The sequence below is a fragment of the Chamaea fasciata genome, unplaced genomic scaffold (genome assembly GCF_029207755.1).
Source record: "Chamaea fasciata isolate MVZ Bird 193981 ecotype frontalis unplaced genomic scaffold, bChaFas1.0.hap1 SCAF_7, whole genome shotgun sequence".
Taxonomy (NCBI): domain Eukaryota; kingdom Metazoa; phylum Chordata; class Aves; order Passeriformes; family Sylviidae; genus Chamaea; species Chamaea fasciata.
In genome coordinates, this window is record NW_027094092.1 from 24,345,096 (window position 1) to 24,370,962 (window position 25,867).

The 25,867-nt window shown below is 40.3% G+C and overlaps 1 protein-coding gene across 10 annotated transcripts in view; it reads left to right on the forward strand.

The window, feature by feature from the left end:
• Positions 1-398: 398 nt before the first annotated feature.
• Positions 399-25,867, forward strand: part of PHF21A (PHD finger protein 21A) — a 130,671-nt gene continuing 105,202 nt past the window's right edge. For 8 of the 10 annotated variants that reach the window (XR_010721893.1, XM_066188030.1, XM_066188023.1 and 5 more), the window contains exon 1: positions 400-838. The gene's annotated coding sequence lies outside the window, so the exon portion shown is untranslated. Of the gene's footprint in view, positions 839-1,479; positions 1,566-25,867 lie in introns of all 10 variants that reach the window. The other 2 variants (XM_066188025.1, XM_066188026.1) reach the window with 2 other exon arrangements.

A 25,867-nucleotide genomic window follows, 5' to 3' on the forward strand; every position in this document is an offset into this window, starting at 1 on the left:
GCCGCTGCTCCGGCAGAGTTTGGTGCCCTACTTCACTCTACTTTAGTTTCACTCACTTTACATCCGGGCTTTTTCCCTAGGCAATGGGGGCCGCAGCACAGCCCGTTCCTTAGGCAAAGGGAAATAAATTCGCCGCACCGACACGTCAAGTAGTCCCCCCTCAGGAGAAGCCACCGAGCCCGCCCTCCTGGCTCCCTCCCCCTGCCCTGGCCCGGGCCCGGCCGGCGGCGTCCCGCCGTCGCAACGGGGAGCGGGGAGCGCGGGCCTGCCGGTCCCCGCTTCCTCAGCGGGTCTCCAGCGGCGGGCCGGGCCGGGCCGGGCCGGGGCGGGCGGGGGCGCGCGCGGCGGCGTGTCGGGAGCGCGCCGCAGGCAGGCAGGCAGGGAGGCCGGCGGCGGAGGGATCCCGGCGAGCGGTGTGCTGCGGCCGGGCCGGGTGAATGGGATTGAAGAAGAGTTCAGCTTCTCGGCTTGTTTTTGTGTTACAGTTTCTCTCCTCCTGCGCCTCTTCGGCTTCGTGCCGCCCTCCCCGCCCGCTCCCTCCTCCCCGCCGCAGGAGGAGCCCCCCGCGGAGAGGGGGAAGAAAAAGGACCCCACAGAGGCGAGAGCGAGCGAAGAGGAGGAGGAGAAGGGAGCAACCTACCATCTTCCACTCCCCGCTTAGCTTAAAGAAAGTGAGAGGAGGAGAGAGAGAGAGGCGCCCAGAAGAGGGGGACAGGGAGGCCCAGAGGAGCGGCGGCGCCGGCACCCTCCCCCTATGAAGAAGAGTCCTCCCCCTCACAGAGAGGTCCTGCCAGGGGGACCCCGGCCGGCCCGCAGCAGCACCGCCGCCGCCAGCAGGGTGTAGTATCCCACCTTTCGGATTCGCCTCCTCCTCCTCTTCCTCCCTGCCCCCCCCCGCCCCCCGGGCGCCGTCCCCCCCTCTCCCCCCCCGCGCCCCCCGGGATGGCGCCGGCGCGCCCCGCACTCTCCGGCCAACTTGGCGATGAGGAGCAGCAACTTCGCCGCGGCCCCCGGCCCCTCCCTCGGGGGGGTGGCGGGGAATAGCGGAGCGTCCCGGGGCGGCCCCCCCGGCCTCCCCGGCAGAAGTTTGTGAGCGGGAGCGGGAGAGGTGGAGGAGGGTGACACTTGGGGTAAAAGGAGGAGGTGACACATTGGGGTTGGGGGGAGGAGCAGGGGAAGGAGATGACACATTGCACTGGGGATGGGGTGGGGGAGGGAGGCTTATCCCCTCCCCTCCGGTTTCCTTCAGGATGATTATTTCCAGGCCCTTTTCTCTCGGTCGGGTCCTTCGCCGCGATGCTGTCGGGGAAGTTTTATTATTATCTGGGAAATGATGCCGCTCTCGGTGATGGATAATTCGTAGTAAATCCGCTGCTGCGGTTTTTTTTCCCTTTTTTTTTTTTTTTTTTTTTTTTTTTTTTTTTTTTTTCCTCCTCTCTCTTCCCTCCTTCCTTTCATTCGTCTTTGTGGCCCGAGCAGCGCCGGGAAAATTCCGTTTCTTCAGCAACTTGTTATTCCGGAGCCGGGCCTGCCCCCCTCGCCCTGGGGCTGCCCTTCCCGCACAGGTACGGGGCCGGGGGTGCCCACGCCTGCCCCAGCACTGGGCACGGACACTTCTTTATTTTGGTTTGTTCCCCTCCCTCCTGCGCCCGTGTAGGTGGAGTGGGGCTCTATGTGGGACTCTGCCATTTGCTGTAGTCCTCTTATGCTTGTTCCTTTCCTTTCTTCACTTGTCTTCCTGCAGAATTTTTTTTAAAAATTTTTTGGTGGTGTGCGTTTTTTTTTTTTTTTCCCTGTTCTTTATTATTCCGTGCTTAACTGTCGGTAGAGCTTTCTCCTCAACCACCTCTGCAGTTCGGTGGGTGCCGGTGGGTTAGTACGCTGAGGTTTTTTGGATGAATTCGTATTTTATTAATGCATGGAGCTCTTCATTCAACTTCTTCTCAAGTGTCAAAAAATAAGGCTATGAACAGATGTGTTTCAATATGGAGAAATTTCTAAGTTCCTAATTCTTGGGGGTGGAGGAAAGAGTGCCATTGGAGAGTGGCTTTTGTTTTCGATTGGTGAACAAATGTCATCACATTTCAGTCACGTGCTGTAATATTCTTTGTTCAGCTATCAAAGTATGATATCTGCTACACCTGTTCCCACTTTTTAATTGTAACTAACGGTGATTGCCTGCAAATCTTATAATTGTAGATAGGAGCACTTTCTCCCTCTTCTATCCTCTTGGATATTTGTTTGGGCCCAGGCACGGAGCTTGACAATGAACTTTTGTTCACTGTGGAGCCTGCATGTGAAAAGGTCCCACTGGGGGTAATAGCGTGCGTGTCACGGGAAAGTTGTGCGCTCTGATGTGCGGTGGGTCTGGGCGTGGAGAAATCAGGTGGGGATGTGCGCTCCGTAATGGCAGGGCTTCAGGGAGACGTTGCCTTTTTTTGGGCCAGGCAAATTTCCTTGTGCTGTTGCTTGTTATCAGGTTAAAGGATAGATACTCCTATACGCCCGTATGTATCTTTTTTTTTTTTTTTTTTTTTTTTTTTTTTTTTTTTTTTTTTTTTTTTTTGCGTAGCTTTAGATTTTCAGGTATCAGAAATAAAATGGATTTGGGCTGTTTACTCTTTTTTTTTTTCTTTTTTCTTCCCCCCCCCCCCCTTCCTCCCCCCCCTCCCCCCATTGTGCTCACTTCTAACAATGAAGACACCTGCTTTAGTTTCAGTTTTGTAAGTCGTCTTCCTCTGGCTTTGCTGTGATTTCCTGGAGTTAGCTGGTGAAGCTAGACCTGCTACATAGCAGGGGAATTTCTAACTTTGATGAAGGGAGGCTTATTTTGAGGCTTCATTTGTGGAAAAAAACCCCATGTATTTCAATGTCTTGTTTAAAAAAAACCCTTAAAATTCCAAAATTCATTACTTCTCCTAGGTTAGTATGTAAAGAGAGAACTTTAATATTAAACTTGTTAGTGACTGTGTACAATATAGCTTCATAGTTTCTATTAAATAGTGACACTAAATTACTACTGAGAACAGGATCTTAAAGAAATAAAAAATAGCATAACTACCCATATTAGTTAAATAAGTTAATTATCATACCTTAGGGGAAAGATCACAGTCTTTGAAAATTTTGTTTATATCTGTGCATGCTTCACGATAGCCAAATGAAACTTTCTTTGGGAGCATTTCTTATTATTCTTTTCTCGCAAGGAATTCTGTAGCTCAGTAGATGAAACATAAAAAACTGTATTTAAAGAAACAGATGATGAGGTTCTCAGATGTTTTTAAAGCTTTCAACTTCACTATGGTAGAGAGATTATTTTATGATAGTTATATCAGCTAGGGGGTTGAGCTGATACGGAGGGAATATGGAGCAGCCTCTCTCTCCATTCATTTCATGTTGCACAGTAGTGTGTATAAAGTATCTCTTCAAGGTCTTAAGAGACCCGTTGTCCAGCAGAAGGTAGGTGCTTGCTCAGTGGGAGTACTTGCCACCAGATGGATGTCAGCTGGGTCATATCCCAACATTTTAGCCTTAGTGACCTGAGCAACAAGAAATTTGGAGTGGATCCCATTATGGCTTTTGATGATTCTTCATTTAACTAGCAAAGATAACATGTTGTGTAATTCAGAATGTTATGTGGAGGAGTCTTTTGTTGTTAATAATTATTTGCCATTAGTGTTTTTAAAATTTTTACCTGAAAGTTTTTAATCTTTGCTCTCCTCTATCTGCATCCTGAACTAATTTTGTTGATGGAAGCAGGCATTTAAAAGTGGTTTTCTTCCTTTAGGGAAAATAAAAAAACTTTCCTTCAAAGAAAAGCAAAAGTAGGAAATTAAAACTTCAACTGCTTGGAAAAAAGTGCTATTGTTTTTCCAGCTTCAACAATGAGATCTCCACTTTAAGTTTAGGTTTTGTAAAGATATCTTTTCACTTTAGGCTATTCAGCTTCAGCTGTGTTTCAGATATTCGTCCTATTTCTTACTCCAACTTTACTTTTTTTTTTTTAGAGATGAGATTTTGTGTCTGCCTATTAAACGTCACTGTAGAAATTATGATTAAAAAAAATTAAAAATATCTTGGTGTGGATTCTTACGAAAGACATAATTTTCATGGAGTTTTTTTGTTTTTAGAAAATAAGATGTGTTTTATTGTCTCCTTAAAAAGTTGTATAATTCTGTGTGCAGTTGGATAGCTTTGATAGTGAGCCTGGCTATCACTTGAGTTGTTCATGCAGTTTGTTTATAATGAACACATTGTGGCTGTTCAGTTCCTTTGTCCTTATTCTCAGAGCAATGAAGAATTTTATTTGGTCAAATGAATTGATACTACTGGGAATTGTTTGCAATGGAGATTTCTCTTTTGTTTTAGTCCACTTTGAAGGAACCTTGGTGAACTATCTTATTTGATGTGTTATTGGCATTTTGCATGGGTTCCAGAAACTCAAGATGAATGTCATGTGAGAAACATGTGTTGGTGACCCCAACCTTCTTACTCTTGTTTTGAGTTTGTTGGTTTTGCTTGTTTTAAATATTAATTATAAGAAAGAACTTCATAGGGTCGTAGAGCTTTGCTTTTTGGAGGGCTGTCTCATGGGGATGTGAGTGTAAGGCATCTCCTTCAGGAGAGGCTTCTTGTGTAGAAGGGGCAGTGCTAAAAACCTATTATTAAGCTTCTAATAATATTCCTTCACTGTCCCCTTCACCCTTTCTGCTCACAACTGTGCAGTCACATGTGTAGCTGTATACTAGAAGTGTAAGACTCTACAAAAGGCCTGGCTCCTGTACGTTCGTAGATTGCCCTTGTTCAATTACTGTGTGCCAGAAAGCAGCTCACATCCTGTTTCTGATGTATTTTAACAGCACAAAGGTTATTTAGGAGCAAACCATATACTGGGAAGGTGGGGCAGAGCACAGAAGGGTTTTGAGATGCCAAATGCAAAGGGCCAGTACTTATTTCTGTCCCCTGTAATTAGGGGGTATAGAAGGATAGTTTTTATAGGTATCTTACAGCAATATTTCATGTTCAGTATAGGACAAAGCCAGTGTCTGGCTTGTGCTGGTGGTACAGATATGCATTATGCAGGCAAAAAAGAATTTTATTTACATTTGGTGGTGGAGGGGGCAACTTTGTATTTTCTCATTTTCCTTTCATTTTTTTTCCTTATGGCACATAGTCTCATTTGAAAAAAATAAAAAGCAGCCGCTTTGTTTCTTTCAGAAGTTTTTTTATGGCTCCTGCACTGTACAAAGTTCCTCTTTGGACTGAAATCGTTAAAGTATGATTTAAAGTTTGATTTAAAGTTTTTGATTCTGCTTTTGTTATGTCAAAACTTCACAAAAGTGAAGTGTAGATCGTAGAATGGCTCTAAAATGTACAGAAATCTAAAGAGTTTTAAAAAAGTACTTAATGCTGAGAAAAGGTGCACTTGCATCATAATCAGACTTTGCAGTTAGAATCACCTGTCCCTAAAATAATTTTTATAGCTATAGAAAGTTCTAACAGCTCTCTTTGTTTGGTCTGAGAGGACTGCCCTGCCTGCTGTCCTAACAAAGCCCCAACTTTGCCTCAGAATCTTTTGTTTTAATGCTTTGATCGTTGCAGGTTTTTGAGGGAAAAATGTGCCACTTGCTAAAGGCTTATCTCCAGCATTTATTTTCTGGTATACCGTTTACACCAGTTTAATGTCTCTGATGGACTTAGCAAGTTCCCCATGCCTTAAAAGCTCTTTGCCTAGATGGTTTGACCTATTATTTGTTCCCTCTTGCCCGAGATTTCTTGTTCGCTGTCATTACAGATACCCTCTCTTTTGATTAGAGGCTGTGTGCTCAAAGCATGCTTGGAGAAATCACGCACCACAAAACAAACGTGCTGTCTCCACCCCTCAGACCCCAGCCCAAGCCTAATGTTTGTTGTTACTGTTGGGAATGCATCTCTAAGTGGTACAAGAGCAGCGAGGCTGTGCTTCATCTAAGCTTTGTTCTAGGCCACATTCATACGGCATCTATGTATTTTTAATGTCAGATTTCTTAAAATGTGTGTTTTCCCATTCCACTCTTCCACCTGACAGTGCTGTGCTTGTGGGACAAAAGAGAAAGCTCACTTGGTACAGAAGTTGTGTCACCTGCCTCTGAAGTGAGGGACTCTGCCTTTGCATGTGTCATTAAAAGTACACTTTGAAAATGTAGCCAGTGTGTTTCTTGACCTGCAGCATGGATGTGTGAGTAGTTAAAACAAATGAGGGCAGATTTGAGCCTGTGACTCTAAGATGGCCTGTGAGAGAACTCGAGCAGAGCAGCCAAGCTTACGGGTGGTTCAGCTTCCTTGTTTCTGTGTATGAAATACAAGCTGTCAGGAGGAAAGGGAGAAGGAGCATTGATTCCTTCCCCTCTTCCACTTCAACCCTGCAGATCCAAGTTAACTGTATGGATCCCAAAGGCAGCATAGTTGCAAACAGTTAATTGAAGGGATCAAGTGGTATCCTATTGAAGCTTCAAATTGTTTTAACAAAACTTCTGAGTAATCGCAATAATTATTTTCTGATAAGCTGGCTGATAGTAACTATGGCAACAGCTGTCTGGCCTATGGACAGCACTGCTGTATTGACAAAACCTTTAGATGCTCCTGAGGCCTCTTGCCTCTGAAGGGAAGTGTATCAGGATGACTTTCAGGTGACTGAAGCATCACCATTTCTTTCTCTTGCAGTGGGATGCTGTCTTTCTCTTGGCCCAGCCTTTTTCTTTTGCACGGTCCTTTTTCTTTTGCATGTTTCTGCAGGTGCTGCCTGCTAGCCTGGAAATGCTGCAAAGACTCTCTTGTACTACAAGGACTAGGGAAGCATATAAGTGCTTAGATGGATAAGTGCTTAGATGGAATTTTATATGCATATTATTGTTTTTGAATTGTTTTAATAATAATAATAATCCAGAGTTCAGGAAAGCAGGAGAGGGGGGAAAAACGGAGGACTTATTCATTTTGTTCCCTGGTTGTTTCCTTCCTCGATGAAAACCTTCTTAGAACAGACTGGTAGGGGGAGCTGCCATTCCCTTTACTGAAGTACAGCGTATTCCTCTCTGAGGCCTACGCTGAGACACAGCTATTTAATTTTCGGCTAAGAGCCACTTTTCAGAAGAGAGGCAAGCCTCTGCTTCAGCACATTGTAGAAATGGAGGAGGAGAGCAATTTGTTTCCAGATAACTGAATTCTGGACAGGGAGAATATGCTCCTCACCAAACATACTTTTCCTATTGCTATTCAAAAGAGTCCTCTTTAATGTTATTAAATGTAGCAGTTTTGGGAGAAAAACCCCATAAACTCTTGTTGCACTTCAGTAAAAGATGTTAAAAAGCTACAGCAAACTGTGCATGTTTGAAAGTAGCCAAACTACTATTCTGTGAGGACTCTGGTTAGCTGTTGTTTATTTCTGCATAAATCTTTGGCCTCTTAACTTCAGCACATGAGAAGTGAGTATCAGTCCAGCTTACCTGATGGTTACCAGCAGGAGTGTCCCTGTTCAGGGGGTGTGTGTGTTTGCAGGCCTGTGGAAATGTGCAATATGGCCTACAGCTGGTCTCATCTTGATCAAGAATGTGCTTGTGGAAACTACAGGCCCCAGTGTGCAGTGCTGTGTTTTTATTGCAATGGCCTGCCAGGATTGTGCTATCCTAAGGCATCCTGGGACCTGTAGTTTTCTTGAGCAGAAGTTGGGGATTTGGAGTGAAGAGTAAAAGATCTTATCATGTTCTAGAAATGCAGTCCTCAATACCTTCTCCAGTTCTTGTTGGTCAGCTTAAGCCTATGCAGCAGTCAGGTATTTTTGTTTACAAGCCAAAAATTTTTTATAGTTGGGTAATATGTTTAGAGTAAAGCAGTCCATGAAGGAAGTCTTCCAAATGCTTATGTGTTTTTGTACAAAGAATATATTAATTGTACTAACACCTTGCTCCATCTGTGATTGCTAGTATCTTATTTGATATTCTGGGGATTATTAATCTTTCAAAGCAATGTTATGGATGGAAACATTTGGCAGAAGGGGGTTTCTGTTACTGGCAGTGTGGCAGCCATGTTCTTTCTAGTTGCTGGGAGGACAGTGGGTCACAGTGGATTTCTTTTCACACAGTGGAAGGGAGTTTTAACAGCATTTTTAACTGATGAGAGCTCGCTTCTCTGCTGTGTTTCTTGAGAGTGAGTTATTACAGAGCTGCCTTATGCATCAGAGCAGGGGATGCAATTTGTGTTCCTGCTGTGGGGGCTAGTGACTCCTTTGCTGCTTCCCAAGGGGACGCAGAGCCACAAACACAGGTATGGCAGGTGCCACCAGAAGCGGAACACATCTGGCAGTTTGTGTCAGGTGTGTTTAGTCCTGACAACTGCACTCAAACTGACGTCAGACTCACATCAAAGGATGTGAAGTGTTTCTGAAGTAGGTGTAGAGGAATAGTAACTTTTCAGAATACTTTATTTACGTCCATAGGAATTGTGTATTTTCACACAACGCTCTCAGTTAGAGTTGCCAAAGTTAACATGGACATTAATTTGATTTTGGTTGCTCATCCAGCAACAAGTTTAGTATTTGCTGTAATCTTGTGTGCTGTGATTTGGATAATACAGTTAATTTTCAAGTGAGAAAGCACTTAACTTTAACTGATCCCTGTCATTTTCTTTGTTCTTCAGTTTGTATGAGATATTAATATAAAAAGGCTTGTATTTAAGTGTCAGACAATATGAAATACATTTTGTTTTTATGTTTTGGAAGAAATTAATAAGAGCTCCAGTCTTGCAAGAAGTCATGTTATTTAACACTAAGTTCTGCAGAAGTTAGAGAGAACAGCTGAATGCCTGAAATCAGAATCTATATAAGTAGCAGCAGGATTAAGACCTCCAGGTTTCTAATGTTGGAAAGTAACTTCTTTGTAGTCACCATAATTAGCTAATATCTAGGTCTGTGTGACAAAATTTTTCTTCTCTTAGTAAAGTGTCCAGAAATTCTGCTCATTATAAATTCAGAATTCACAGGTGCTTCATAGTTGTGCAAAAAACCACCCAAAGCCTAAAAAAAGTTGCTCATTCATTCACCTGTACAGATTATATATATGACACATATTTAGGTGGTAATAGCTTCCTTGAGGCAGGATTGTATTTTGTCAGCACTGATACATTGTATACACTGTATGTTGCTGGCACTGTTTAAAACTGATACAAAAAGATGAAGAGATTTGTCTAAAACCTTTGGGATTCTCTAATTGTAAAGGACTCAGTAAACAGTAATACAGTTTTCTTTAAGTGTTCCCAGCCCCTTCACAGCCCGTGTGGAGCAAATTGCTGACAGGACAGGCACTTAGCTGAAATAGTTACTATTAGTATCTTGACATGATTAGAAAGGCTGACATTGTTGCTGTGCAAGGATGAAATTCCCTTTCATTGGCTGATTGGGCCTGGACAACAGGCAAGAGAAGAAACCAACATCTCTATGTGGTGGAAAGCTGATGTATCTTGTCTTTCAAGGATCTTTTACCCTCTGTAGAGAGCCTGCAACAGTGCCCTTTGTAACACTGCTGTATCAGGGTATCCTAGATAAGGAAAGTGAGAAGTAGGGATGTACTAAACAGTTTGATGCATAGTTGTGAAGAAAAACTTCTGAAAGTACTTCTTATCTCATAAGAGCAACTCTGTCCTGATCTGTGAAGATATTGTGGCCCTGCTCAAACCAATGGGAAGCATCACAGTTGAATTGAGAGTACCAGGATTTCATTCTTTTCCCCCCAAAATATAGTTTAAAGTGGATTTTGTAGGCCTGAAGCACTAGACAAAATTTGAAGAGTTTGGCACCTGTTTAAGATGCTGCTGGTCATCCCTGGGGGATCTCACACTGGGTACTTTTGTATCCTGGTGTCTTTGCTGTGCCTTTAAAAAGTGGCTAATATTGAGCTCTTGTAATACTTTGTAAGAACTTGGAATCTATTTATTCAGGGCTTTTACTTAATTTGTTAGCACGACCAAATTTTGCATGAAAGCCAGAAATTAGTCCTTGATGTGTCCAAGGAATGCTTTCTGTCTCTATCCCTCTTGCCAGTGTGACAAAACTGTTCCCATTGCAATACTTGGTCTGAAATCTGAATAACCTGACTTGTGATGGACTTAAAAAAAAAAAAAAAAAGCCCAAACAATTAAAAGCGCAATAAAAATGCAACCCCCCAACCTCACTAACAAACCTTTTTCATAACTCTATAAAAAGACTACAATGGCCTGTATAACTAATAATGAAGCTTTTTTGGTAATTTGCATCTAGCTGGAGCTCCAGATACCATTTCAGTGCTGCTTAGCTTGCAGTAATTGTCTCTGATAAGCATCTTCATCATGTAAATCTAGTGTGTGTAGCATGAATTTGCTGTATTAAGGATGCTTTTGTCAGCTACCCCAAATGGAAAGGATGTGGCTACCAGAGCTTCCCTTTTTACCCTTTCAGAGAGTACATTCTGGTCAGAAAGAAATTGGGAAGCACTACCAAGGTTTGTGCTGTTTCTGAATGCCAGGTACCTGCCCTTGAGTCAGCTGCAGTACTTTTCTGAAGGAGGGATCCCACCAGACCATACCTCTTATTTTGAGGTCTTAGAGAATCGTGCTAAAGTCGGGGGATTTGGCACTATGGAACTTGTTTCAGAATCAGACTTAGTTGTCACTTTCTACCTGCAATTTGGTGTATTTCACCTGCTCTACTTTCTTTTGAATGTCAGCCTCTAAAATAAACATGGCAATAGCCTCCCTTCCCATATTTCTCATCCACGTGTGGCAGTTTCTTCTTGCCATAAGACTTACAATGTCTGCTTCCACCTTTCTTCTTGCAGGGATTATATTCGGATGCCTTGCTGTCGATGAGGCATTTGTGTAGTGTTTAGTGTAATTAAATGTTTTTTCCTGTGGTGATGAGCTGCTGTCTTTGCAGTCAGTCAAAACCTGGTGGTGTTGGCCTGTTAGATGTAGGTGCTGGGTCAGTGTCCTACTGTGGTAACAGTGTCTTCTCAGCTGAAGAGTTGGTTCATTGGGCGTGGATCAGTGACACTGTGAATACCTTCCTCAGGTTGTATTGCACTGACATTGTCATTACTACAAAATTGCATGAGCAAAAAATACTGATCTTAGCTTTGCTCCTTCCTGAAGGAAGATAAAACTGTATGATTCCTCACCATTTCACAGAATCACAGCATGACTAGGTTGGAAGAGACCTCCAAGATCATCAAGTCCAACCCATACTCTTATTGTTTAAAGAGTAACTTTCAAAAGCAGTCTCCATAAGGATGGGCACTGTGCTGATATCACAGTAGTGTGAGTGTTGATCTTGATACAACTGCATATTGGCACATACAAATACATACTGGTGTATGCAGTACTAGTTTAGTGCTCCACACTGTTTTGCCTCATCTTAGTCTCTGCTGTGCTGCTAAGTCTTCCTTCCTCATGGGGGTTTGCTCCATCTTCTATGACAGTGTTGGATCCAGTAGGGCTGTTGTATACATGGAATCAGTGGATTCCAGGAGAGCCGGAGAAGATTGTGATGATGTTGGTGTGAGGGGATGTGAAGGAATGTCCCTCAGCAGCATGTTACTGCCTTTTCCTCTGGATGAAGCACCCTGGCCCCTTGGGCATAAAAATAATTGGATGCCACCAGAGCCTTCTTAAAACTGCAAATCTTTTTGTTCAGGAAATGCAATAATACCATGCTTCGTGATACTCTCACTCTGTTAGCATTGTGAAAGTCAAAAATGATATGTCTTTCAATTGTTTATAGTAGCCACTAAAATTAGGTAAACCTGCAATTTATTCTTCCAACTTTAAGTAAACAATCAGTTAAAATTCTGTGGCAATCAGTGTGAGTTAAACTGTTTTGGACACTTAGTTTTCTTGTAGCTGAAGTCTACTTCCATTGTATGGCAGTCTTGCACTTTTCTTCCATTAAATGCTAATTGTATGCTTATGTGATACCATGTTAGATTGGCCCAGTGATTCAGTGTTATGTTTGTAACCTAGTGTGTAAATCTTTTTACTTGTATTGAATAATCATGGTTTTGTGAAGCAAGGAATTATGATGTGTATGGTTACTTGAATTCTTCCTTTCAGATTAGTGACTACCATCAGTACTCCCACACTGAGTGTGACTACCTCAGCTACAAATACCATTCTCCAGATGCTACAGTTCCCATTTGTGTACTTTTGAGGAGAAGAAAGAAGAAAAAAAAGTCTTTTAGGGGCTAAGGAGGGAGAATGTAATAAAAGGGGAAGGAAAGTCAGTATTTGAGATTGATACCTGTGTACTGGGAGCAGTGAAAATACCAGCTGACTGGTATGTAGGGGAAGGAAGATCAGAGCACATCAGTGTAATAATTTTGGAGTGCTTCCTGTTGACTTGTTAATACAACATGAAATTTGGCCCAGGCAATCTGCTGTTGTGAATCAGCATAGTTTATTCACTGGAGTATAGGTATGCTTGTTATTATTCGAGAATCTGCTCTACATAAAAGATAACAGGTCAGTCTGGTAAGTAGCATTATTCCCATGTTTGGATTAGAAACTGAGGTAGAGAGAGAAATTGATTTATTCTGCACTGCAGTATTTTTATTGAAGACCTTAAACTAGGAATGGAGGCCTTCCCTTGTGTGTTTAATCTAGAAAACTGTCTGCTTCATTCATATCCTTAATGTTGCTATATAGTAAACAAAAGTGAGCCTAAAACTGATACACTGATTAGGTATGGGTGGTGTACAAATAGGTAGTGTTGTCCCGATGGAACTGAGGTTCTTGTAAAACTAGGTTGTATAAAATAAATAGGGTACTTTTTTTTTTCTTTTTAAAGTGTTGGATATATTTTTTTAGGTATCTTGGGTTGAAGGAAAAGTGAAGGCTTGAATGGGAATGGGAGACCTTCTGATACACGGGGAGATAATGATAAATGTGACTTTGAAATCCAGTAAAATCTGAGTTGCATGGGTAAGAATCGGTGCAAAGAAACAGTCCTGAGTTCTGCAGAATGTGAAAAAAAGAGAAGAAAGATGGTGGTGGTGGTTGTTGCTGTTGATTTTTTTTTGTCTAGCTCTGTTGTAATATGCTACAATTAATATAAGAAATTGCATGTTATCATGTAGGCATGATTGTTTCTAAAACATCTCCTGAATGTACTTTGTCTATGTCCTGCATGTGAATGAAGTTCCAGTAACTTTACTACATACCATCACTATTTCTGTGCCACACTTTGGGTCTGGTACAAAGGATTTTACAGATCCAGTTGGGTGGAATTGTTCAGTGCACAGCAAAAGTAACACTGAGTAACGAGTGTCGTCAGTGCTGAAGCCCTAACCGCTTGTTAAAACTATTTTGTGTACAGCTTATGTGAGCCGAATTCTTCAATCCTCCCAAGTGAGTACTTTTCAGGGACAGATATCTTGTTCTGTTCATTTGGAGAAATGCCTTTTCCAAGTGAAAAATCAGCAGAGTTGGCAATACTCAAGTTTCTGCATCTGTCACAGCTGGCTGGGTCCAGTGTTGCTTCCACTAACTCTTAGTGCAGAATAATAAGGGCACTATATTCCAATGCAAACATGAAAAGTATGGCTCCTTTTTTGTTATATGCCTCACTGTTTACTGTAAATGGCTCACTTAAAACTGTGAGTCTCATGCTTAGAACTCCATGTCTGTGACTACCCATGTTAAGCTCTTGGACTCTGTTGGGATGTTGAATCATGATCTTTTAAATGCATATCTCTTGTTCTGGAATATCTCCAGCTACAGCCCTTAGTGTCACTGCTGGGTCTCTGCTGGTGTCTTAGAGTATTTGTGGAACACAGAAACTTCGGCATGTGCCCCCCTAATGTTGCATTAAGAGTTGTTCATGTTTTGAGACTGCTTCTGCATAAGCCTGGAGTTGTCTTTCATCAGTAAGCTGGGCTAATACAGTGTCTTTACTGGACTATTTGTATGTTGTGACATCTCTACTCTGTAACTGTGGAGACAGCTTCAAGGCCAAACACAAGGCAGCTTAAGTAACCACTACGTCTCATACTCTGCAGCTTGACTTCTGTGAAGTAGAATTCTTGTTTTGGTCATGTCTTGATTTATAGATGGATGTAATGAAATTTCAGAGAGTATCCTCTTGTGTTAACAATTCAGTGATTGGCATGCTTCTCCTGTTCATGTGCAATTAGTCCTGCATACATCACCACTGCTTAATGAAATGTTTGTAAAATAAATCTCAGGGCAGGGTATATTGCCTTGGCATTAGAGGCCTGAGATCCAAAAAGATCTTTGTTGGCTGGCACTGCATTCTTCAGAGAGAAAAACCTTCAATTCTTGTTCCTTATATTGCAAAAAAAAAAAGAAGTGGCTTTGCTTTGTGTGGAAGTGTCATGGAATTGTGAAGTATGCAACTTCATGAGAACTGTATTGCACTGGAAAAGATTAGCCTTCGTCATCACTAGGACCAATGGGTTGGAATTCCAGGCAATTGTGCATAAATTTGGAGATGTCTGTGCAGTTTTCCAGTTGTTCTTCCATCTCTGTGCAACCTAATGTGTGAGAAGGGAGGAAGAGTAATCAAAATGTCTGTATTTTGGAATATATGGGAATCAATGAAGTTTTCCTGTGTAGTAGTTGAAGAAGTATCAGATGTGAGGGAAGAGCAGAAACTCGCCTTGAAGAGAGCAAGAGGATAAGCATTTGCTTTTTATTGGGAGCAAAAAATGTGAATGAGATTTGAGAGGGACTGTTTGGAGCTCTTCTATACTTTATCTACACAAGAAGTTACTCTCAATGAGACATGGGGCACTTGAGAAGAAAACTTTCCAAGTTGTGTATCAGGAAGACATGTTATGCATATCTGATGGATTTACTGGTGGTATGGAGAAGAGAGAAACGTTGCCCCATGGATGATCAACAGAAGTACTGAAGCATGAATAACCTCAGTACACACACAAATATATCTTCTTGTGTTTCTCTCAGGGATACCAACAAATTCAACCTGAAACACTGAACCTGTGTCAGCATGGACTGAGAAAACATCTAGTAAATCAAAAGTTCCCAACTGCAAATGAGAGTGCCAATTTCTTTGAATTGTTAGTTTGTGGTGCTATTTGTTGCTGGTGTATGATAAAGGCATCGTGTTGCTGTTTAGCAAGACCAGTTTCAATGCTATTACTGGTCTAGATGATACCTCCCTCTGTAAAACAAAATGAAAGAACCTCAAACCAACCTACATGATTCTGTAAGAAGGTTATTTAAATAACAAAATTATAATAGCCCCTATGTGAAATGTAAGGGGAAAAAAATAACATAGGCTGAAATTCTTATTTTCTTGTCTTTTTATGTGACTTAAGGGATTTCTCATGTAAACTGGATCTTTCTCATATAAACTGGATTGTGGTCGGCTTTCTCAACAGTGTAGATGAGCAATAATCTCATTGAGGCAGTATCTGTGAGTTCATGAAACTGCTCATAAAACTGCTTCTGGGGTTTTTTTGCATGTTTTTATCCTTGATACTTGCTTGTTCCTGGTAAAGATGATAAGCTTATTGGGTATGTTCATCTTCATCTTACTGCCTACAGCAATATTGGAAGGTTTTATATACTGGACGCTTGCTTTGTTTTCCAGACCTGTTGTAATTTTGGGCTTTAGAAAATGAAACTTCTCTGTTTCCCACAGATTGAGACCTGCTTGTTTATCCTACATGGCTTTCAGTTTGGCTATCTTCAAAAGCTCTTCTGTCAGAAGAGAAGGAAGCTGACAGTGATGAGAAGGCAGACATTTACCATTTTTTTTAGGCAGTGCTTTCTAGCAGGATTAACAATACTTCTAGGAGAATTCTGTTTAGTGTTTGTCCTGGGCCTCAGCCTCAGCTTATGCATTTTCTGTGACGGTAGTACTTTTTCACCTAGACTTCCTTATTAAAATAGAGAACATCCTGCACTCTTCCAGGGTCAGGCAGGACCTGAAACAAGATCAATTTTCTTGGAGAGGAGTCAGGCATTTATCTATGTGTTCCCTTTGAATCCACTGGTTCAGGAGATCTTCCCTCTGGTCAGCTGGGAGAATGCCAGAGCATTGCCAGTCTTAAATGGGTCTTGGCAGTTTTTGCAGGAAACATCCATGGCTTATGTTTAGTGCTGCTTTCCAACTTTCTGAGTCTTTCTCAGTTAGGTCAGACTGCCTGAGTCTCCTTACATTGACACCCTGATTGGTGAGGGGCTTGGAGAAGAATTTTTCATCAGTCTGGTGGCTTATATAAAAACAAAAAAACTCTATATCCTTCAATACCTGCTCATAGTTTTCTTTCAGTGTTGCATTATATTACACAAACCAGTTTGATTTCTGCTTCAGAAGTTGCAGTCTCTGCTTTTAACATTAGGTGCTCCAATTATAGCCTGCTTTATTTACCAGAAAACCAATCTCCAAAACAAACCAAGACATATACCAGCATGGCTACTCAATGTGATTAAACCTAGGAACTAACATACTCTGCTGGACCAAATGTCCATCTCATCCAGCATCTTGCCTTTATCAGTGTCTAGCAGCAGCAGCTGACTGAACAGTGTAGGAAATGGGTGCATTATGTCAGCCACTGAAATATTAACAGTAGGTTTCTGACAGTTGTTTAGCTGCTGTCTGAGGTGGAAGCTACATTTGGGCTATTGCACTGTGAATAGCAACATCAAACTATTTATAGGTGAATTTGCTGCCTTTTTGAACTAATTTATAAATATCTGTGGCTTACATGCTGTTTCACAGTAGCAAGTTCCATGCAGTTTATCTGCATTTTCTGTGTGTGTGATAGGTTGATGCGAGGAAAAATAGTTTCATTTGTTTCAAACATACTCTCTTGTTGTCATTCCTCTCTGTACCATTTCAATTTTTCCCTTTTTTGAGGTGGAGCAGGCAGAATTATGTGCATCACAGCAGAATCTTCCCTGTGTTTTCTCTGTTCTGTTTCTAATACCTTCTGAGACTTTTGATGGACTTCTTGCTGCTGAGAGTTGAACTGTTTGCTTGCAGTAATCTTGAAATCTTTTTTGTAAGTCATGCCTAGTTTCAACTCACTGTTGTGTATTTAAAACTAGATTATTTTTTCTTCTGAGTATATTATTTTGCACTTCTCGACCTGGGACAACAAAATGACAAATGGAAACCAGTCATTTGGTATTATCAGATCCCCTGTAACTGTCTGAAGTTTACTTTAATTACAGCTATCTGAAATGAAGGAAAGCATCGCAATGTGTGCAACCTTCCTTCTTGCCAGATAAGTTAAAAGTATGTTCACAGACTTAACCCTGATCCTTGTTGTGGTAACTTCCCTGCTCTTTGACTGTTCAATGCTTTCTTTCTTTTTATTTTACTTTCTTTATTACTTTTGTGTAGTTCCTGTCATGGCTTTTACTATAAGGTGGTGTGAGGGTTTGCCTCTTTTTGTTGCAATATGTTCTATGAACCTTTTGGTATTTGAGATGTAGGTCTTCCAGCATCTCTTTTAATTTGCTTTGAAGTTGGATGTCCAAAAACTTAATGTCATTAAGATTGCAATCTTTTACATGAATACTTGGCAGAGAGTGTTCCTTAGAAATGTGGGGTTTGTTGTTGGGTTTTTTGTTTTCTTTGCATGTGTGTGGTTTTCTTTTCTGTGTTTTGGGTTTTTGTTTAAATGGCCAATGCTTTGTAATCTTGGTATCATGAATTATATCACCTTCAAAGGGTGATATAATTCATTCCTGCCTCTATAATTTGTTCCTACATCCTCCCTCATCCTAGCCTCTTTTCTTCAGTTCTTTTCTCTTCCAGTTTGTGGAAGTCCTTGTCTTGCCTTTTTAACTAAGTCTGTGATGTTTTTACTATGACCAGCCTGTGAGTTTATTTTTTTAAATAGGTACTAAGAATCCACCACTCATCTCATTTTGGAATCATGGTAGAATTTTAATTTTTTTTAATTTGATATTTTAGTTTGAAACTCAAAAATTCTCACTCACCTAGCATTGATATCAATGAGTTTTAAGGCAGTTTGACTGTCAGGCAAATGGCAGGTGTTAACTTCCATCAGTTTACTCCTTGTCTAACTAGAATATCTAAATTTGATTATGGGGGAAGTTTGTATTAACTAGTTGAACTGTTAGACAATGGGAACAAGACACTTCTCAGAGACTGAATACTGCTTGAAAGTAATGTTTCTTTTGAATATTATACTTCTATAGATATATGAATATGAATTTACCTGTCCTTTGCTGCTCTAAGAATTGATTGGGAGTTAAATAATCAAACTCACACGGTAGTGTGTGAGTGTTCATTCCTCTATCTGGGGGGTAGGAAGAAGGGCTACAACAGAGACTTCTGTCCAGAAGACTCCTAGCCTGGAGGACAAGGAGACTAATGTTTCATGTAGGAGCATGCAGGTGTGACATCCAGACAGAGGATGATTCAAATGAACTAGTTCAGAACTTGGCAACACATGGTAGTGCTGATTTACCCACTGTAGAAATTGCACCCTTTTCTTCAGCCTTGCTCAGTGTGCATGGATTATACAAATTTTCAGATATCTAGGTGATTTAGGTTCTTGTGGGGGGAATCAATCCTCCTTCAACTTCTTGCTATTTGTAATTGACTTTAGTAATTTGAATTACAATTTTAAATTATTGTATTCAGAAGCTCTTAGCACTTTGTACTCTTGTGTGGGTGCATGCTTGTGATGTTTTGCAAGTTGTGGAAAAAAAAAATTTAGTAGGTTAGTATTAAGCTGTTGTGGAATTTGAACAGTCTCTAGTGTAATGTGTGAGTGCAGCAGGAGTCCACAAAAAGTTTAATTCATAAAAATTGCTGTTATCTTAAATGCTTGAGTAAGAACTTTGATGCAGATTTTTGAAAAGTAAGACTGACAGTTTTCGATGTTCATGAATGTGAAGACTGAATAATGTGTTTTGGCTTTGTAGCTCATGAAGTTAAGCAGCTGAAGCTTGCTTTGGTTGTCGTCTCTAATTGGACAAAGCATTGTTTCGTGTGTTAGTGAACAGACACTTCTAAAAACATACAAAGCCAAGAAATGAATACTTGCATTGTTATAAATCAGGTATCATTATTTTGTATTTGGAAGACGAAACTCTCAGAGTGACTTGACAGAGGCAAGTCAAATGGACTAGTTCAGAAATGGGCAACACATGCAACTGCTGATCCCATGGTCCTTTGGTCTGACCAGAAAACAACCATTCCTGTCCTCTTCAGAAAAAAAAGTATTTCTTACCATTCTGTCCTCTTCCAGGACTGGAGCCTGTAGTGTGGATGAAAGGATGATGTACAAGCCTCTTCCCCCACAGAACTTGTGCCAGATGTTATGTGCTTGGTAATGCAACTTGAGAAAATAGAAAAGGCTGAAATAATAGAAATTCTTACTGTTTCTCCATGTATTTCTTACCTGTTTTGAAAATATGCCATTTAGCACAGGTTAAAATGACATGAGAGACTATTACTCACTGGGAGTGACTTCTGACACATTGAATACCTCTGGTTTTATAATTCTTTAAAATGCTCATGTTTGGTTTCAGGAACTGAAATACCTTCTGTCTGGAACAAGCATGTATGGTTTTTTGCAGCAGAGGGGACTGAAAAGAGTGTGGAGAGTGGTATCATCCTTCTTTTCCGTCTTTCTAGGGCAGGTGTTTCTTTTGAAAGACAAGGGACTGAAACAAAACTTGTAATTTAGTTGAGGTGTACATTGTGCGGAATAGAGAGAAGGAAATAGCTGCTAAGATCAGAAAACAAATCTCTAATGGAGAATAGAGAACAGGTCTTTCCAAGGTGTGTATATAAACTTGTTCTCACTTGTCCATCTTTTTTGTGTAGGTCGTTATCTAATGGTTCATTAGGACTCTGTCATAAATGTTTTATGAAGCATTATCAGGGTTTCCATTGCAATGAGCTAGTTAAATCACTGTTTAAATAATTTTATATATATTTTTAAAAAGTTGTATATACTCTGGAAAACACTGAAAACTCTACTTTTGCCTAGAAAAGTCTTATCTTTTAAAATTGAATTAAATGAAAAAATTCTTTTTAAACAGTTGAACTGTTCCTGGAAGAAATAAGCTGGTGATCTTTTGGGGTTTCATCTCAATTATATTTTCAGTGTGGAATTACATTTTTTTTAAAGAAAAAAATAAAGTCAAACAATTTTTGCCTCCAGCGTTCAGGTAAAGCTTGCATCTCTAGTCTTACCTTCAAGTCTTAGTGATTTTTAAGGGTTTTTTTTGTTTGTGTTTATTTATTTAGTTATTTAAGGCAGTATTCTGATACATGTTTGACCTCCAGAAGGTTGGCCCGTTTTGTTTGGCTTGGTGAAGATGAATTTTGGGAGTTCTTCTATACCTTTGACGTTGCCATTGTGTTTCCCCAGATGTTCTGTGTCAGTCCCATGAGGCTGTGTTGCACTGAGTAGTTAACACTTGAGTGTCATCCAGAGTAAAGCTATGGGAAAATGTGGGTTTTATCTCACCGTTGTTCTACCTTGCCTGAATGAGAAAGTTAATGAGTTACAGAGACCAAATTCTTTGTCCTGAACATGAGTATTGCAAAGCTATAAGGTAGATTAGGAATCCTAAGAGCAGGAAAATGCTGCATTAGGTAAAGTAAATGGCTCAAAGTAGTTGTCAGAATAGGACTACCCTGGCAGAAGAATCAAGTTCCCTATAAAAAGAACTTCTGAGGTGCTTGGGCCACAGCTTAGTTACACCTTCATTTAATGGTTTTGTATGAAAATAAACAGGGAAAAAAGGAATTGGTGTTCAAAGAGAGGAATGTGTGAATATTCAACAGTGTTGGACTTGTGTATGTGTTGGGAGAAAGGAAAAATCCAAATATTCACAGTGCTCAGCAGGAAGCAGGGAAGAGGAGATTTTCTTCCTCTTAGAGGTGTGCTGTGAAAACAGTGATGCAGCCTGGCAGGCCAAGTCCTGTTGCATTCAAGGAACAAAAAAAACAACAGCCAACAATGGCTCAGAAGCTGCAGGGGAGCTGGTGTAGTAAAGAAGGAAAAAAATTAGGGCTGAATCTTGAACAGTAAATTGTGATGCTGTCGTCTTTTTAAATACAGTCATTATAGCTAAAGGAAGCAGAGAGAAAAAAGCTGATGCTGGAACAATCTGGTAGTTAAATCTAAGGGAAATGAGGAGAAGGGGTGGACTCCTGCTCATCTGCAGCAACACTGCACACAGAGCTACCTGATTTAGGCCTAGCGACAGTGCGTTGGAGGCCTCGGGAAGGCAGAGAGCTCCGCCAGTGTGTTTTGTCAGCATGACGTACTTGGGAGTGTGTACAGCCTGCATGCTGAACGCCACTGCCTGCCTTTGACTTCGCTCCTCACAGTTCTAAGAATGTCATGAAATCCCTTCTCACTCACGCTTTTATTTTGGGATGGAGGGGGAGAGAAAGGAGCTTTCGATATTCTGGTGTGTTCAGAGTTTGAAACAAGCATGTTTTGCCTAATTCTGTTTGCTGCCCTTTTTCCTTAGGCTGTGTGAAACACATTGATACCTTTACATGCTCTATCATAATTTATCAGCACGCAAAAGTAGAAACTCATGGAAACCTTATTGATCATTATTTAATTAATCTCTACATGAGGAATACCATTCTTATTGTTGGAGGGTCCTAGAGCTGGGATTTTTTTCCTTTTTTTTTTTTTTCTTTGCTGGTCTCTGTGCTCAGGAGACCATCAGGAATGCCAAAATGACAACATGGTTTAATGAAATAATGGCTGGTGGAATTTAAATAAGTTTGGCTAAAAAGTGAATCAAATCCAGATATAGAATGAGAATGGTTTTTATTAAATGCAAGCAGGCTGTACTCAGAACAAATGTAGTCAAAAGGAGAGGAAAATGCGATACCTGTCTGGTAGCAGCAGAGGGTCCCAGCCAGCTTTTAAGAGTTCAGAGCACCTGACAGAATCAACAGAAGTCTGAGACTGTTTTTCGTAGAACTTTGTGAAGTTAAATTGCCAGTATTTATTCTAGGGAAAAAAAATCACTTTCAGCAGGTGAGCAGCATTACCTTTTCTGTCTTGTTCATAAAATCTGCAGACAGATTAAGAAACAAACGATTGTTCTTTTGATACTTTTTTCATGTGAACATCTGTTCACCAACAAATCATTTTCATATTGTATTTTGGTAATAATTTAGAAGCCTAACATGTTAGAGCTAGTGATCTGTAGTGTTGCAAAGACAAAAAAATTATGTATAGTTTCTCATTTTGAGCCATGTCGCTTCCTGTTCAAGTGGAAGCTCTAAATAAGATGAAACAAACTCCTATATTCTTATAAGAATTATTCAGTATCATAAAGTACAGATTACAAGAATGTATATTATCAGCTAATTTTCAAGTTTATGCTACTGTACCTTACATTCATAAAATGGTTTCTTTTGAATGCATGTGATGAATTGTGGGCCAGTACCTGTTGCAGTATGCTGACATGAAAGTTGACCATAGCAAAGCCAGCAATAGGTTGGCTTAATCTTAGTATTTAAAGAATGCCTGTGCCATAATGAGGTTGCACAAAAAATAATAGTGATTTCTGTTCTGCCTGAGTGACAAGCAGAATGAAAAGAATTCAGGACTGCCAAACTCAGATTCATCTTTATCCCTAGTTGTTCTGTAGGTCTTGCGGTTTCAAAATGAAAAGGATGTTCAAATGTGACTCTGTCACTGAAGATGTATCTCACAAGCCCAATTTCTGACCACGTGGGGAAAATGAAAGGTCACTTCTTGATGATTGTTTTAATTGAAAAGAATCAGCAAAGTGCTCAATCCTGTACCCAATATAGCACACTGGAACTTAAAAACTGCTGAAGGAAGGAAGGAAGGAAGGAAGGAAGGAAGGAAGGAAGGTCTCCCTTCTGCTGCCAGCACAGTGCTTCTACTGCTTAAGCTTATCCATGATGTTCCCCTGACCAATTTGTGAATCACTTCAACTTTTTGTGGAGTGTGACACTCCCTCACACACCATTCACCCCAGAAAAAGTGAGGATTGTTGGAGATAGGACCTCACAGCTGGAAGAGGACATGAAGGAGAATGTCTTGGTCAGCTGGATTAGCTCATTGTGGGAGTATTATTTAGCCTGCAGGCTAAATAATAAGAAAGAAACTGAAGATAGAACTATAAACTCTGAGCCAAACTAGGCTTCACTTAGGTCTCTTGATGTGCTGGTAGTCTAAACTTCCTTGTGCATGCTCGGCAAACTGTCATTTAGGTTTCATGGACACATTGAGACAACAGTTTTACTGAAAGTATAGCATCTGATTTTGAAGGAACTTTATAAATACAGAACTATAAAAGATTACCTGTTATTTTAAGGTACCCTGCCATATAATCACTAATCAAAATACACTGCATTTTTAAATGTTTGCATGTTATTACATATGTACCTGGCTTCTGTCTGATATTTGTGGAACAGTAACATCAGACAGCTAATCTCCCTAAATCTGTTATTGAAAATCTCACTGCTGCTCCTTGTGATTCTCAGCCAATGATATTTTAAACAGAAAGCCCTTGTGATTGCAGGGCTTGTCTTTTTTTCCTTCATTGCAAATGCCCACTAAATTTCTTTGTTCAACAAATTATCGCATTTTGCTTTTTATTTCTTAATTTTAAAACACACTGTAGAACTGTATCTGTTTCCTGTCTGTTACATGCAAGTTGCCCTTCATCAAAATGCATTTAACACAGATTACTTCACTTAACCAACACTCCCTTTAAGTAGTTTTCACTGTACTTTGTAAGCATGGAAATGCTGTATAGGTAATATTTATAAGGTAGAAGGAAATTCAAGGTCTCTAATTGGAGCCCTGCTGTTCTGAAATCTCTTTGGGGGAAAAAAAGTCTAGACTCTTGGGATTCTGTATAAATGTAATACGAAGTCTTCTGTAATGCAGAATGATCTTCTAGAATACGTGTACTCACTTTAAATGAATTAGTTCGTACTTTCATGTTGGAAGGTCCTTTAAAAATATATAATCTTTCAGCTCAGTTCTCTCAGTTGTTTAGTCACAATATTTTGCTTTTCATTAAAACGCTAGATTTAAGAAGGCTTTAATTAATTTGCAGTCACTTTGTGCTAACACGAAACTGAAAGCTTGCCTTTATTTGCTTATGTTTTCGATTTACACTTTCACTGTTTCTTCTCTGAACTCTGGAAGAATGCTTTGAGTCATATTTACTTCATTTATCCTGCTTTCCTTCTCCGAGTGCAGAATCTCTTCCTTCCATCTCGACTGAGGAGATGTGTGTGGTTTGTCGAATTTTATTCCTCACGTTTAATGTTTTCTCTTTTAACTTTTTTTTTTCCTTCACTTGTTTGGCATTTCCCCCTGCTGGCCGACTGCGGTAACGGCGCCTCTTTCCCCGTGGAAATGGAAGGCAGAGGCTGTCCTTGAGTATTACAAGGCTGTGTCGTTGAGGCGTTGGCTGCTCTTCTGACATTTGTTGTGTCCCCTGAACGTCTCTAGCAGACAGATAAAGTTCAGAGAATAGTCTGTATAAGCAGGACGTTCACATACCTGAGGTTCTCTCCATCAGAAGTACAGTTGCACTTCCAGTGATAGTCAGAGGTACCTCCAGCTTTGCATTTCATGCCTGCAGTCTTGCAACACTACCCAGATCATCGTGTTTTGTACTCTGGACCTTTTCCCAAAACTGTGAAGGCACTTCTGCCTCACTAATGTATCATTCCCGCAAGCCAGTTCTTTCCAAGATAAAGTGGGTTGCTGGGAGGGGAAAAAGAGTTTGGCACTCAATAAGAAATTTCTCCTCATGTTTAAAAGGAGAAATCAGAGATTTCTCCCTTTTTAGTGAAATTTCAGGGGGAGAATTAGTTTACTAGGTATTGGGGTATAGTTTTCTTAATATTTTCTTGTTCCTTGCTTCTTTGGTTGTTAAATCAACTATTAGGATTTATCATGTGTGCTCTTTCTAGAAAGAGTCTTCTCTCCTCCTCTCAACTCCCTCCCTTCCCCTTTTTCCCAAGTAGTTCTTTGTCTCTGAAGTATGAAAGGAAGTCAGGAACTTCTCAGTGACTGGAATGAGAAATTTGCAATGCAGGTTAAGAACAATATCAGTTAATAAACTGATTTTGCTAGACATACTATTAAAAACCAAAATAAAACCATAAAGCACAAACATTCAAATAACTTCCCTTTGCATTTCTTATAAATTTTGAGACCAAACAGTGGACTATTACAGCTGGGAGAGGACAGATACTTCTGTTTTCTGTTGACCTTCCATCTTATTTTCCTTCCCAGTGGTATATATACTTTGTAAATACTTGAAAATAATTCAAAAAGAAAAAATATTTTATGACTTAGCAGATTAAGTGACGTATTTTTGAAGTTAAATTGTTAAACTATTAAAAAAAAAATCCCAAGCGCCCCATGTTTCCAGCAAATTTGTGGAATGTTGAATACTGCAGCAAAAAAATTTTAGAAACAAATGCCAAACTCCGCCTTCTGCTGATTTATACCTTCACATCATGTAAATATTTTAATTTTGCAAAAGTTTCCTCAGCTTCCTACTTCAAATATGAAAATTTGCTGTTGCACTGTTAGTTAATAAAATATAAACTTATAGACCTTATTGGTACTGGGGGTTCTCTTGGTGTATGTTTAACTAAATAGTCCTTCTAAAAAGTAATTCACTGAAATAAAAATCCAGGTCATACAACTTGTTTTACCTGAGTAAGAATTTAGCGACACTGCATATAAAATGATTTTGTGTGTACCTAGAACCTGGTGAATGTCTCACTGAGCAAAGTGAGACTTAGTGGTTTTACAATACTAGAACTTCTGAATGCAACAGTGCTGTAAAATGTCCC